This window comes from Pseudorasbora parva, chromosome 9 (genome assembly GCF_024679245.1).
Source record: "Pseudorasbora parva isolate DD20220531a chromosome 9, ASM2467924v1, whole genome shotgun sequence".
NCBI classification, from domain to species: Eukaryota; Metazoa; Chordata; class Actinopteri; order Cypriniformes; family Gobionidae; genus Pseudorasbora; species Pseudorasbora parva.
In genome coordinates, this window is record NC_090180.1 from 27,535,727 (window position 1) to 27,551,505 (window position 15,779).

The window sequence follows — 15,779 nt, forward strand, 5'->3', positions numbered from 1 at the left end:
GCCAATATATTATATTTTCCACTCAATTGTGTCATAATAACAAGATAATGTAGTTAAAAGGAAATATATTTTCTCCTAATAAGGACCACAGGCTATATATACTGTAATTAAGACATATATTCAAGAAATGTATTAACACAGAAAGAGCTAGCCTATAGTTTCAGCCTTACTCAAAGGCCGAGGAAACAGGCCAGTTACGCACGTCAATCCATTCCAGACGATCTTAGTTTGCTTCTTATTTAATAAACAGGCAATTAATTGATGAAACATCGATCAAAATAAAAATACAATTTATACAAAACGAAAGAAAAAAAATTAAGAAAGACTTTCTTGAAAATAAAACTCAAAGTGATCAAAATCATGTGACTCCCCAGGTCTCAAACATATTGCGATTCTTACTCATGCTGCTCACTTTTCATAATCAACATATAAATTAAAATAATAATATAACAGGCTAATGTTTATGCCTAAACGTAGCCTATTTAGTTTCGTAGTTAGGCTATGTTTTATTTAACCCACGGCCGATAAAAGCGCCGACGTTCTCATTTTTTCCTTCTTCCTTTAAGAGAGATTAAACAATTTACAGTACTCTTGTCATATTTAGCTATACAGATGAGTTCAAGACATAATTATATACTATAAACTGTCTATTTTTATTTGTGGACTCAGGAAACTAATTATTTTGCATGCACTCACTCCAAACGCGGTCTTCATTTTAAAAAAAATATTTCGTTTATTAAATGCCATTTTTTTCTTTTCCAAAGCATTTCTAAGTTCAATTCACATGCCCATCAAACGAAATATCTAGCCAAAATAACGAAACTGGTAAAAACAAGAACAAAACAAAAAAACAAACATTTGAGTTACCATGCAAATTCAAACATTTCGCTCTACTCTATATGCGTCAACCTAGCGCGCGTAAAAGTCGACCATTCTTTACAGATGATAGTTCGGTTTGGAGAGAAGACAAGACGGAGTTTTTTATTAAACTCATAAAAGACAATAGGATTACAGTAATACGGGATGCTAAACACAGAAATGCTACATTATCATGAAGACCTTGAAGCAGATCTGACACACACACACACACACACACCTCATATCCGTGCCGCTTAAGTAACCTAAGGGGCTTTCCTTGCCATTAATGCTTGGATAACACATATGTCTCCTTCCAGTAATAATAATGGCTAGTGTGATGGATGGGATATACAAACCTACCAAGTGCCATCATTTTGGAATGACCTATCGCGAGAGGAAAGTAATATGTTTTAGTCGCATAACTGCAGCTATGGAAACGCTGTCATTTCGCAACAGTTTTTTATCGACATTTAAGAAATATCGCAAAAGTTTTTCGCAAATCTGTAATGGAAACGCAGCTAGTGACTGAGTGAATGCGTGGGGCTTAAGTGCAACAGGTGATTGCAGTGCATGTAAAGTGCAGGTGCGTGCAATCAGTATTCCTGTGTTGTGTCTGGGAGAGGGTGGAGCCTGGCATGCTTGTAACACCCATATTGACAGAAAAACACAGAATTGTTGACATTTTTGCAGATTTATTAAAAATGAAACAATGAAATATCACATGGTCCTAAGTATTCAGACACTTTGCTGTGACACTCAGATATTTAACTCAGGTTCTTTCAATTTCTTCTGATCATCCTTGAGATGGTTCTACACATTTATTTGAGTCCAACTGTGTTTGATTATACTGATTGGACTTGATTAGGAAAGCCACATACCTGTCTATAGACCTTACAGCTCACAGTGCATGCCAGAGCAAATGACAATCATGAGGTCAAAGGAACTGCCTGTAGAGTTCAGAAACAGAACTGTAGCAAGGCACAGATCTGGTCAAGGTTACAAAAAGATTCTGCTGCACTTAAGGTTCCTAATGCACAGTGGCCTCCATAATCCTTAAATGGAAGACCTTTGGGATGACCAGAACCCTTCCTAGAGCTGGCCATTTGGCCAAACTGAGCTATCGGGTGAGAAGAGGTATCCTCCTTAATAGAATAGAAGTTTATTGTCATTACAAATGTACAAGTACACAGCAACGAAATTACATTTGGAGTAAGCCTCTGGGCTGCAGCCAATTACGGCGCTGCCACGCGCTCTCCGAAGAAAATAAATGCAGATTTTGCCAAGCATAGCATACGTACATACAAGAAACACAACATAACATAACACAGCACACGTGGTCACGTGATGGGATTTTTTGTTTGGTTTGGGTAAGGGAGGAAGTGAGGGAAGGAGGCAGACGGATGGAGGGGGGGATGGGATCGGGGTGGGTGTGTATGGTGCTAGTAAGAGTCTGAGTTTGTGTTGTGAGAATGTCAGCCATGCCATAACTTAAGATGTTTACAGTTCAGTTCTGTGGCTTGCCCTTGAGGGGAGATAAGGCAGTGCACGAGGAACGATAGCAGCTGTCAAGCTGACCTCCCAACCGAGAGAAAGGGAGAAGGTGGGGGTTACAGGGTGAAATGAAGCAATTTTTAATCCATTTAGTTGATCTTCGGTAATTTGTCCGGATCATAATCAATCAATCAGTCACTGATCCTCAGCGTTCCTGGCGTACGTCCGGTTCGTGGAGTGACTTGGACATTTCCCATAATCCGTAGAAGTTCACCAGTCTGTCCTACGATGGTGTCCACTCTTTTCTGTGTCTCCACAGTCCGAGCTGAGATGTAACGGTTCAGTTCAGCGGTCTGTGTCACTCTCTGATCTAATACCTTCAGTCGGTCACGCACAACCCCGAACCACCCTATAATTTCCACAGACAGCGGCTGGGTGAATTTGCTGGCAGCTGTCTTACAAATCTTCCGATATGTCAGGGCAATCCCAAGGCCGAGAAATAGGAACCCCGCTATAAAAAATACAAATATGAATATATCCTCTGCATCCTCCACAGACAGGGCCTCCAGGCACAGGACTTGCCAGTTGTTCCAGGCGTCCCGCATGTAGCCCGCAGTGAAGGTCCCGTCTGGGCAGATGGGTTCTCCCGGAGCACCCTTCCTATGTGGGAAAATCTTGTCAATTGCGCTGAGTGACCTGTTAATCAATTCCATTTTCATTATTTTCAGGAGTCCAGCAAGCAGGGAGTCAGAGAAAATAAAGTTGAACAAGACAAAAACAAGAGCAAACGCTAGAGCGGAGCGGGAGCAGTGGGAAAACACGTCTGCTCTGAATGAGATCAGGAAGTGGAAGGAACCTTACCTATGAGATAGGTAAAAAAGAAGAACCCAAAGATAACTGTGGCTGAGCTCCAAAGATGCAGTTGGGAGATGGGAGAACGTTGTAGAAAGTCAACCATCACTGCAGCCCTCCACCAGTAGGGGTTTTATGGCAGAGTGGCCCGATGGAAGCCTCTCCTCAGTGCAAGACACATTAAAGTTTGCAAAACAAAATCCTGAAAGACTCCAAGATGGTGAGAAATAAGATGATTTGGTCTGATGAGACCAAGATATAACTTTTTGAAGCATCAGTGAAGCATGGTGGTGACAGCATCATGCTGTGAAGGTGTTTTCAGCTGCAGGGACAGGACAACTGGTTGCAATCAAGGGAAAGATGAATGCAGCCAAGTACAGGGATATCATGGACGAAAACCTTCTCCAGAGTGACCTCAGACTGTGCCAAAGGTTCACAATGTAGTAACCCAATAAACAGTAAATCAAACTCAAACCCAATATAATAATGTGATACACAAATAAACAAAAAATGAATGTCAGAATGGGAAAGAAAGGTGATTTAAGCAATTTTAAGAGTGGCATGGTTGTTTGTACCAGACGGGCCAGTCTGAGTATTTCACAATCTGCTCAGTTACTGGGATTTTCACACAAAACCATTTTTAGGGTTTACAAAAAAATGGTGTGAAAAGGGAAAAGCATCCAGTATGGATCCAGCAGTCCTGTGGGCAAACATGCCTTGTTAATGCTAGAGGTCAGAGGAGAATGGGCCGACTGATTCAGGGTGATAGAAGAGCAACATTGACTGAAATAACGACTAGTTACAACTGAGGTATGCAGCAAAGCATTTGTGAAGCCACAACATGCACAACCTTGAGACGGATGGGCTACAATAGCAGAAGACCCCACCAAGTACCACTCATCTCCACTACAAATAGGAAAAAGAGTCTACACTTTGCACAAGCTCACCAAAATTGGACAGTTGAAGACTAGAATAGGTTGCCTGATCTGATGAGTCCTGATTTCTGTTGAGACATTCAGATGGTAGAGTCAGAATTTGGTGTAAACAGAATGAGAACATGGATCCATCATGCCTTCTTACCACTGTGCAGGCTGATGGTGGTGGTGGAATGGTGTGGGGGACGTTTTCTTGGCAGACTTTAGTACCAATTAGGCATTGTTTAAATGCCACGGCCTACCTGAGCAGTGTTTCTGAAAATGTCCATCCCTTTATGACCACCAGGTACCCATAATCTGATGGCTACTTCCAGCAGGATGATGAACCATGTCACAAAGCTCGAATGATTTCAAATTGGTTTCTTGAACATTACAATGAGTTCACTGTAATAAAATGGCCCCCACAGTCACCAGATCTCAACCCTATAGAGCATCTTTGGGAGGTGGTGGAACATGAGCTTCGTAGCCTGGATGTGCATCCCACGAATCTCCATCAAATGCAAGATGCTATCCTATCATCATGGGCCAATATAATTGAGCTCACAGAAGCGGTTTTCATCTGAACAGACGTGCAGCTGTGTGTGTGTGTGTGTGTGTGTGTGTGTGTGTGTGTGTGTGTGTGTGTGTGTGTGTGTGTGTGTGTGTGTGTGTGTGTGTGTGTGTGTGTGTGTGTGTGTGTGTGTGTGTGTGTGTGTGTGTGAGTGCGTGCATGCACACACATGCAACCAGCGATCAGGTAAAGAAGTCAGAGCGATGGCATGTCCAATGACTTCAAAGGTTGCTTTCGCAAAATGGAAGTATGCACTACTTTTCCCTCGCTGAGGTGAAAGGCAAGAATGTTTATGTAACTTGCAACTTATGCCCCTTAACGGCATACATCACTGTCAGTAGTTCTTCAGGCATTCCATCCTCCGTTCCACATGACAACAGAAGAGGGGAGACTTCATCTTCTCTGCCCATCAGAGCACTAATAATTTACTTATAGAAGTTTACGCTTTGAAGGAAGTCAGACCAGTTGCTGGTGCAGTTTGCAACTCCCTGTGATGCCTGGTGCCAGAGTGCTCACATCCTAAGTGTGCCTGGGCTCCCAGCCTCACACTAGGATGAAACGTGATTTTGCTATGGCATAGTGGGTATTCATTCCCCATAGTGTCGTCACGACAACGCATGTGTTCCCTCAAAAGGGAACGTCTCCGGTTATGACTCTAATCCTTGTTCACTGAGAAGGGAACAAGATACTGCATCTCGTCGCCACACCTATCACAGGCAGAGCGCTGTGCTGGCGTCCCTTTGTACCTCACGTGTATGCCATCACATATTACGTCATGACATAGCACCAATCAGGATTGGACAGATTTCATTCATGCTTCAGACACGCTACGCTGGGGGTGTTCCCCATAGTGTTGTTACAACGATGCAGTGTCTTGTTCCCTCCTCAGGGAACAAGAGTTATAATTATGAGCAAGCGGCAACCTCCCCCAGTTTCTGTTGAAGCCAATACGAAGTAACTTAAACTGTAATTTATATACTGGCTTAGTCCCAGTCAGAATATGAGTCTGATACTGCTCCAGTGGGCTATGATTATGGAGCGTGTGTCAATCGAACCAGGAAAGACATTGGACAGACCTACAACCAATCAGAGCAACGAAGCGGACGCATAACTTTAGTTCTCAAAATGTCAACAGAACTCAACTGCACTGTGTTGCCAAGTCCGCATTTTTTTGGCAACCTTGCCAAAATAACATACATTTTACCCTCCAAACGCCATTCCCCCCGAGAAGCTATTGTTTTAGGCTACTAGTTGGCGGGTTTTGTTGTAAAAACTTGGCAACCCTGTCTACACACGTGCTGGAATAAACAATCTTTGCCGGTGTTCATGACAACTGTGAGGGGAATGATATTTTTTCATTAAATAAAGCCTTAAATTTCTGCATAATTAAGGGTGTGTCCACTTTGAGTGACATGTGGATAGTCATTTTTCTGTTGTTTGTCAGTCATTGCGTCACCTCAGCTCCACCCACGTCTCGCCTCTCTGCCAGCTGTCAGTTATCCGGGAGTGATGCACGATGATGTGCTGGAAAGATGGCAATGGCCAACCCGTCTCTACCTTACGCTTCAGAACTGCTCTTCAGATTCTTATGGGTGATGTCACTGACAGTATGTCCGTATTTTTTTACAGTCTATGGACATGAGGTCATGTACACACAGAGACTTAGATGTGTACATAAAAAATGTATCGCACTGGCATTTTGGGAGCCTGAAACTGCAATTTTTTTTTAAGCTGGGACCCAGAGTGGATAAATCTGAAAACGACGAATGCTCCAAGAATTCTTCTCTGTATTTCGAATATTTCTGTGGCAGAATTGCAGCGCCACATACTGGTCTGTCATGTATAATACATTGTTTTGTGTCGTTTTAGTGGTTTTGTGTGTATGCAGATATTTCTTGAGATGAAATTTGTTTTTGTTTTTAAAACGAGGGAAAAAATATCAGGTAGGGAAATCTCTGGCTTCGTGTGGATGTGGCATTAAGAGTGTGTTGTGTGTGTTGCAAAATGAAGATATATATACTAGTGTGGTTATGGGTCAATTTTATTATTATTTTTATAAATATATGTTTCATGCTCTGCATTATAACACTGAGATGCTTAAATTCACTTGTATCATTTAAAACTATTAATTTTAGTATAGTCTTTTATTTTTTTTCCATTTGGGGATTGAATTTCCCTGTCCTGTCTTGTGTGCACATGTGGGTTTTGTTATGTTGAGCATGTGCTCCTCTCAGACCTGTCAATTCTTCAAATTACATGTGCCATAACACTTTTTCTATAGTTAAATTAAATTGCCAAAGGGGGCTTGTATATGCCAGACAGTTTAGCAAAGCTTGACAGACTTCAAAGCTTGATGGAAAAATTGCTGATAGCAACAAGGCATCTCAGCCCAGTGATTTCATTGGCTGTGTGAGCTGTCACTGATGGTTAAAATATTGTTTATCTAAAAAATTGTGCTGTCACTGGCTCACCTTTTATCCACCTGGAATGTGTGACTGTATTTAATACCATTTCTATTCTTCATTTGAGTTTATTAAATTTTATATTGTTATCCTCACCTTCCTAAGTAAGGCATTAGATACTTTCCACAAGATGCACTCAATTTTTAAAGGGTCAGTTCACCCAAAAATGAAATTTCTCATTAATGACTCACCCTAATATCATTCCACACCTGAAAGACCTCTGTTCATCTTCGGAACACAGTTTAAGATATTTATATTTAGTCTGAGAGCTTTTCTGTTCCTTTAATGAAAGTATATGCACACTATACTGTCTATGTCCAGAAAGGTAATAAAAACATGATCAAAGTAGTCCATATGTGACATCAGTTAATTAATTAGAATCTCTTGAAGCATCAAAAAATACATTTTGGTTCAAAAATAACAACTACGACTTTATTCAGCATTGTTTTCTCTTCCAGGTTTGTTTTTAATCCTTAAAGCTACACTGTGTGATATTTTCCCCCATTTAGCGTTGAAAAGGTATATGACCATCCAGTGAATAAAAGTTTCTGTTCCTCTCAATTCTGATTTCGTTTTAACTCCTATGGTGGCCGATTTAGTCCAAGATTAACATGGCAATCCCCCTCTTCACATTCGACACAGTGCCATCGAGTGTTAAAATGCGAAAGGCTAAAGCTTGAATTTACGGGTATGTCCCTCTTTGGCTAATGTACTTTCAAGATGGAGGGGCAACATGGCGACCGGTATTCGAACCCCTCACCCGTATGTATTTTAAATGGCATATTATAAATGTACGAGAATACTTTATTACTTGAAAGAAGTAAATATACATTAATGAGCACATATATTTTTGAAAGAACTAAGTGTTTTTAGCTAAGAATAAACTAAAAAAGTTACACAGTGTAGCTTTAAATAAAGATTCAAACAGTTATGAATCAGCAGATTGATTCTTGATTTGGATCGCAAATGTCCCATGATTTCAGCAGTTTGGCAGTTTGACCAAGTTTGATTAATGACATAAGTTTCATTTTTGGGTGGACTAGCCCTTATCTTAAGTTCTTATATAAGTCTATATCTTACAGCAAATATGTATCATTACCTATTCATTGCCTTCACATTTTGAAACATAAGGTGAAACACATCATTTGACTGTGTCTAATACTTACTTTAGGCATCAGCTTCATTACAGCCATGTCCATCTGCATCAACTTCATTCCATCCAATCATTACAAAGCTGCAATCAGTCGGGTGGACACTTTATTCCTCTCTTTGTTGACCTACTTATCTGACCCCGGCCTTTGAAAACTGGGCTCTTCCCTGGAAACGCTTGTCCACTACTGTCACTTTGTCAGTCCCAAAGTCTGGAGAGACAGTGAGGGGAAGGAAAGGGTTTTTGTGCTAAAGGTAGTGCTTTATTTAATGGCCTTAGAAAGCTTTCATCAGCTATCAGGCTTGACAGACAAAGACAATGTTCTATGACTCATGTTCTATAAGGTTAACTGCAGGACAAAGTAGGCAAACCCAAAAAACCTTGGTTTTGTATGTTCTCTCAAAACTGCTCACTTGTTCACTCATTGCACACTATTGGAAAAAATTTCAAATAAATGTACATTTCCATCAATATTAATAATATTCAACTTGTTGATTTTAACACTTTTACACATCAAGCGATTAGCTATTTGTGATTTTGGGGGTTGATTGCCATTATATTGTAATTCCCCTTTAGGGTCACCAACAATTCAATCTCAGGCCCAGGAATCTTTTTCCTTTATGATATTTAACTAAAAAGCTTTGAGTATTGTAAGAACAGGTAGTCTACAGAGAAAGCCTTTAGGAGATGGACATGCTCTGACATGCTATTACATATTATCAGAGGAATTTCACAACAATTAGAGAAGAAATGTGCATTAACGGTAGCTAACTGGTATTTAGAACACTAACAGACTGGGTCTTCCCATCATGATTAATCAGCTTAGTAGATAAACTCATTAATGTACTAATGCTTTTTATGCAATAAAGTCCCCTAATGTACACTGTACAAACAGTATACAGTTTCTATGCAAGCCCTATTCTGCTTGCACATTCCTCAGACACCTGGAAAAGCGGCTCCTCTGGACCAGCTCTATCAGTTGAGCAAATGATGCTAAAAGGGGTGGCAAAACACATTCTTTTGAAGGCTTTATTGTGTTCGTGGGGTGCATTGTAACATGTGTTCATGCTTTGTTTTTAAAAAATTGAATTATTTTTAATTTATTTTACCTTTATTCTACACTGCTCTGTCCCTCCTTCTAAAAACGGTCTGATGGTGTCTGGGTTCTATGAAGCTGTTCCCCTTAAAAATACACAATGGGCTAAGATTGGTTAGTTGGCCCAGTGTGTTGTGATTCGCTAACCACCTAGGACACGTTTCTCAGAAACCCCTTACCTTTACCAGTAGTCTGTAAAGACTGCGGATCTATAGTGAGTGCTACTGAATGGCACCTTTTGTATTTTTAGAACGATTATTACCAAATATCTGTAGCAAGAACTATTAACCCAAAATGAACACTAAACAATGGCTTTACTATAGTAGCCAAATCAAACACAGAACCATGTTTAGCCTGTCTGTAGATAAACAATACATAAAAGCTCTAATCAAAGAATAATTTACACTAATTCCAAGCAAGTTTGCTATTGAAATTTAAAAAGATTTGTAATGTTAGGTGTTTGTCTGATAATGTTAAGTATGAATGAGCATTTAACAAACTGGTTTGCAGAGCCAAAAAGTGTTGTCATTTTATTTACTTTCTTGCAACAATGTACAATTAACAATACAAACTATTACAGGAAAACACATTGACGAAAAATAAATCATTCTTACAGGATGTGGCCTGTATTTGGAACTGCTCCATCTTTCCGGACAAGCCGTTGTGCGAATCCTCCATTGAAGTCATGACAATTATGAAAGCTTTCTTCCGTGAAATGTGCAGCACAGAGAGAGAGATTTCGGTAATAATTATGAGGGACCGAGTTAAATACATTTTAACCATTGATCCCTAACTCCCCTGTCCCTAGGAAGGCTGAACAAAGCGGACCTGCAATCCGGATGAAAATGACAGCGTTTCATCGGCATTGCGGCAGCGACACTCCAGCCTACTATTCCACAGCAATAAAAAAATGCTCAAACAGCGACATCCCACACTAGCGAAAAGTGAAATTGTGTTTATTAAAAAATTCTTTACATTATTTTTTTTTTAAATCCTGTTGTCTTTAGTTTCTCTGAACACTTATGTTAGCTAAATATGATGCATAAAACATATAGTAAAATATAGTGGAGGGTACTGTTGGTATTTTCTGAGGAACCATCAAATAATAATAAAACTCTCTCATAAACCTTTAAAGTCTATATTAAATTATATTGAGCCCATTCGCCTTCCTAATATATGTTAGAGTTAATATCTATAAATGCACATGAGCCTCATCCATTCTTGTGGTTTTGGAGATTTCTTCTTATTTTCTGGAGATATTTGGTTATCTTTGAAAAACAGAACGATTCTGAATGGACTCTGTTGTATGACTAACGTTAACTTTACTTTAAGAAAAACAAACAAAAGCACATTATTTAAACTTGTTTGCATCTGTCCGTTTCACATTTTTCCTGTGTGGTAATGTCAATGTTTATGACATGTCGACTTTCCCACTTCTTGACACATTTTCACTTGTTATTTAACACAGGCCAGCCTCAACTCTGAAAACAAAGTTAATCTTTTCAGGGTTTTGCACTGACAGCACTGTCTGTATCTGTCTGTCTGTCTTTGTTTAATGTTTCTCTTTTTGTTTTGTGCGTGAGCACATGGCCAGCATTAACAAAGTCAATGCCCTTGTTCTCCTTGTCCCTTTACCACGCCCCTTGTTTAGTCTTTATCTCATAGTCATTTGCTAATTGTTCTCACCTGTTCCTTGTTTGCTTCCTCCCTACTTATTGTGCTCTCTTTCTTCATGCCTTGGCCACAGACACCGTGAGATATTTAGCATGCTAAATATCTGGACCTGTCAGCAATTCAAAAATCAATCTTGCTGTGTGAAGTGTGTTCTGACTGAAAATTGCATTGGCAATGACCTACAGCCAATGAAAGAACAAGATACAGGGTGGCAGGAGGTTTGGGATGAGTTATAGACCAAAATATAAGAATTATGTATAGATATTTACAATTATATAAAACAGAAACAAAGCACAAACATTTGCTTGACCAGCTGCATCAGTACCACATTGCAAAATTATTTAGGGGAGCGCAGGGGATATTTTTAATTATTAAAAATGCCATTATTTTATTTTAAAAAGTTAAGAATCAGCGTATTGATTCATGATTCGGATCGCCAATGTCACGTGATTTCAGCAGTTTGGCTTTTTGACATGTGATGCGAATCATGAATCAATACGCTGATTCATAACCATTCTAATCTTTATTTGAGGATTGAAAACAAACCCGGAAGAGACGACAATGCTGAATAAAGTCGTAGTTTTTGCTATTTGTGGACCAAAATCCATTTTCGATGCTTCAAGAGATTGTAATTAACCAACTGATGTCACATATGGACTACTTTGATGATGTTTTTATTACCTTTCTGGACATGGACAGTATAGTGTGCATACACTTTCATTGAAGGAACAGAAAAGCTATTGAACTAAATATAAAATATCTTAAACTGTGTTCCGAAGATGAATGGAGGTCTTACGGGTGTGGAACGACTTTTGGGTGAACTAACCCTTTAAGTGAAAGTACTTTTATAAAAGCTACCTAAAACTGTCCTAAAACGTTATGGGTTTTTTCAGACCTGTTGATTGTTTGCTTTGTTCCGAAAACAGGGAACTGCTCCTCCGAAAAAGCGCTGTTGCTTTTTATAGAACACATTTGAAATTATGAATTATAATACTGCTTGGTTTGTTGGTTAATTGGGTCAGATTGCTTTCTCACCTCAACTGAACTGCTCCAGAGTTCATTTGCAATTGGGCCGAGATGCGGGATGTTTTGGTGCGGATTGGAATTGCCATTGTTCATATACCTAATTGAACTGAACTAAGCAAGAATACGCACCAGGTTCCAAAACAAACGTTGCAAACGAGCCATGTGTGAAAGCACCCTAAATCTTAACTTTGGGAAGGATACATTTCTGTGATCTGGGTCTGTAACTATAAAAAAGAGCTATGAATAATGGATGATCACCAGTCTCTGGTCATTCAGACTGATGAGAATGACTCCAGAGACAGACCACAACTTCTTCTAAACAGAGGTTTAAATGGACTCCAGTACACTGTAAAAAAAAAAAAAAAAAAAAGTCTCCCATTGAACATTTTCTAGTTACTGATCACATCTAAATTTTCCAGTTGGCCAAATTGAATTTCTGTGAATTGTTGAAATTCAGGTAGGCCAACTGAAAAATGTAGATGTGATCAGTCACTATAACATTTTTAGTTGGAGATCTGAATTTTTTTTGTGCAGTGTACATCATTGATTCTCGTATACGTAAGTAGCATTTCTCGTTGCTTTGGTCATTAACTCTAATTATCTACTTAATTTTTTTCCAAATATTTCAATTCAATTTCTGAGTTTGTCCATTTTCAACCCAACTTGGGTTGTTTTTAACCCAGCACTTTTTAGAGTGTATAAGCACAAATAACCAATGCACCCTTTAAATAACACAAAAAATATGGCCCTTTTGACTTTAAACTAGGTTTTCATTTTGGTCAATAGCGCAGTCTTTTTCAGTTGCCTCAAAATAGCAATGCACCAACAATGAGCCTGAACACACCTCATTTTCAAACCAGCATGCCAATGGGTGAACAGATGTGCGCACAGGAATTTGCTATTTAAACAATGTGGCACTTGACTTTAAAATGATAAATGCGTCAGGCTGAAACTAGCAAAAGAAAAACACTTGCATCCCATTGCCTGGTGTTGTATCGTGTTGTGTGTATAATAGGGCCCTTTTTCTCTTAGTCTTGAACTTTTGTCCCTTATTTGTTTTTATCACCTAATTTACCCTTTAGTTTTAGTTTACTTCAGTCTTTTCTCTCATCTTATTTAATTATTCTTTCTTTCTATATTTGTTGTGCTTTTGTTGGTTATCATCCTGGATCTCTTTGTGTTGTGTTGCTGTCGTGTCTCCTGTAGTCCTGTCGTTTTGGTGTGCTGGTCTTCTCTTCACATCCCGTCTGGCTTGGTCTTCGTGTGGACCCTCTGACTGGATCTGGCTATGCCTGCAGGGCTGTGTTTCACTTGGGCTGACTCCTAAATACCTCTGCCTGGCTCCCACTCCCCTTGTCTCCATCCTGCTGTTTGGAGCTCATGACTAAACTCTATTCCCCACCTGTGTCTTATGTTCAGTAAAGTTCTGTGTACCTCATTCTGCTCTTGGGTCCTCACTCACACAATTCCTAACAAATCTATTCCCCACATGGGTTTGCGGTACTCTTATATATTAGGCATTATGGTAAAAGCATGCGAAAACTGATTTCAAATGCTATCTTTCCGCTGAAAGTGATAAAAAGTCAGAACTGACTGATTTGGAATTTTAAAGTAAAATAATAAACTCAGCAAAAAAAGAAATGCCTTCCCTTTTTTAGAATACTGTATTTTAAAGATAATTTGGTAAAATTCAAAATGTGCAGCCAACAAATCTGCAGCAACTGCATGACGCTGTCATGTAGATATGGACCTCTATAATCAATCAATCAACTTTATTTATATAGCGCTTTTACAATCACGATTGTGTCAAAGCAGCTTCACAGTGTCAAACAGGGTAATATTGCGACAAAATTAGATTTGGCTGTACAGCCGTACTGGAGAAAACAGTGATGTTATCAGCTTATTTTAATTTATCATATAGCGACAATGTTGGCAGATCAGTATTATAGTTTATAGAATTAAATAAGACCTAATTCATATATTTTATTTGTATAATAAGTTGAATAACTTTAATCATATTTTTAGTGTCCCCAACTGAGCAAGCCAAGCCAAAGGCGACAGTGGCAAGGAACCAAAACTCCATCGGGGCATGATGGAGAAAAATAAACCTTGGGAGAAACCAGACTCAGTCGGGGTGCCAGTTCTCCTCTGGCCTATTAACACACCGTGTAAGATTATTATTCTGGCAACCTTACAGGTCGGAAATCATATTAGATCGGATTATTCAAAATTTTCAGGGTATCACGGAAGAGACAGATTTATTTAGGATGGGGCGTCAATTACACAAGAGTATGAATACATGAAAGATCGGAATTATTGCGCCGAAGACGGGTTTTGAGCATGTCGTGCCAGTGAGGCAAATTCGGAGGAGACACCATATAATCTCTCAGGTTTTCCTTTATTTTTTCCAGAACTTCTTAAATGCAATGAATAATTAAGGCAGTTCTGGGTCCGAATTAAGGGGCCAATCCAGAACTAGCAAGCTGCTTCTAATAAAGTGGCTCAAGAGTCCATGGAGGAGCTGTTGGAGGAGACCAAAACCAGAAGACTTTTCATCCTTGACGATGCTGAAGGGATGTAGGGCCTAATGGGGCCACTTGAAATGTTGACCAGAGCTGGATTTCCAAAAAGTATCAAAAGCCTAAGTAAACTCAGAAAAAAAGAAATGTCCCTTTTTCAGCATATTATATTTTAAAGATATTTTTTGTCAAAGCCACATTGTATGATCTGTACACAGCATCCTATGGCATTTATGTTCTTTTTAAAATATTTTTATAATAATAATATATAAAATATAAAAATAATTTAATGAATTTTAAAATAAAAGTGAATAGTTTTATTACATTTTTGTTATATAGTTTTTGTTACATTAATTGTGAAGAGAATAAATACTGACAATATATTATCACTTTCTAATGATTAATGACTTTTGGCGTAGGGACTGAATATTACCTTAATCTGTGTTTGATTAATTTTCTTTGAATCCTGGATCTAATTTGATCAAACCTCTCAAAATGGTCTAACAATTTTATATTAATTAATTAATACAATATTAATGGACAAAATAAAATGCAAGAACTGGAAAGTAATTTGGAGTTGCTCCATTGCGGTTGTCTGATGTTTTTTTCAAGAAGCAGAAATTGATCTAAGAAGTTCAAAACAATATTTCTGCATCTGCTGCACATACATCCCTTACAAAAGATAAATATTCTTCATGTTAACTTTATTAAGTATACTTAAATAAAGTTCAAGTATATTTTTATATATGCTTTTGTCCATGACCTTGTCTGGATCGGATTCAGAATGATGATCAAATACAGATGGAGTAAATCGAGTCCATCAACACATCCTAAGCTTCACAGTCATTACCTCCTCATGGGTTCGACATTTTATTGGGTAACGTTTGTTTATCTTACCACATACTAGCGAGCACCTTATATGCTTTTTCATTAATAAAGTTAGTTTTGAAAAAAAAAATAGTTTTGACCATTGACCCTATTTATCAGCTTAAAACACATGCTCAAACTACACAAATGTCCTTTCAAATTATGGGGTTCTCTGGGAAAACTACTGAGCGAAGAAAGTGATTTTCTTATCTGTTCCTCATTCACTCCTCCTAAGTAACTTATACAGTGCTCTCATGCTGGCCTAAGACCTTTGGTAGGGGTAGGAGTGAAAAGAGCAA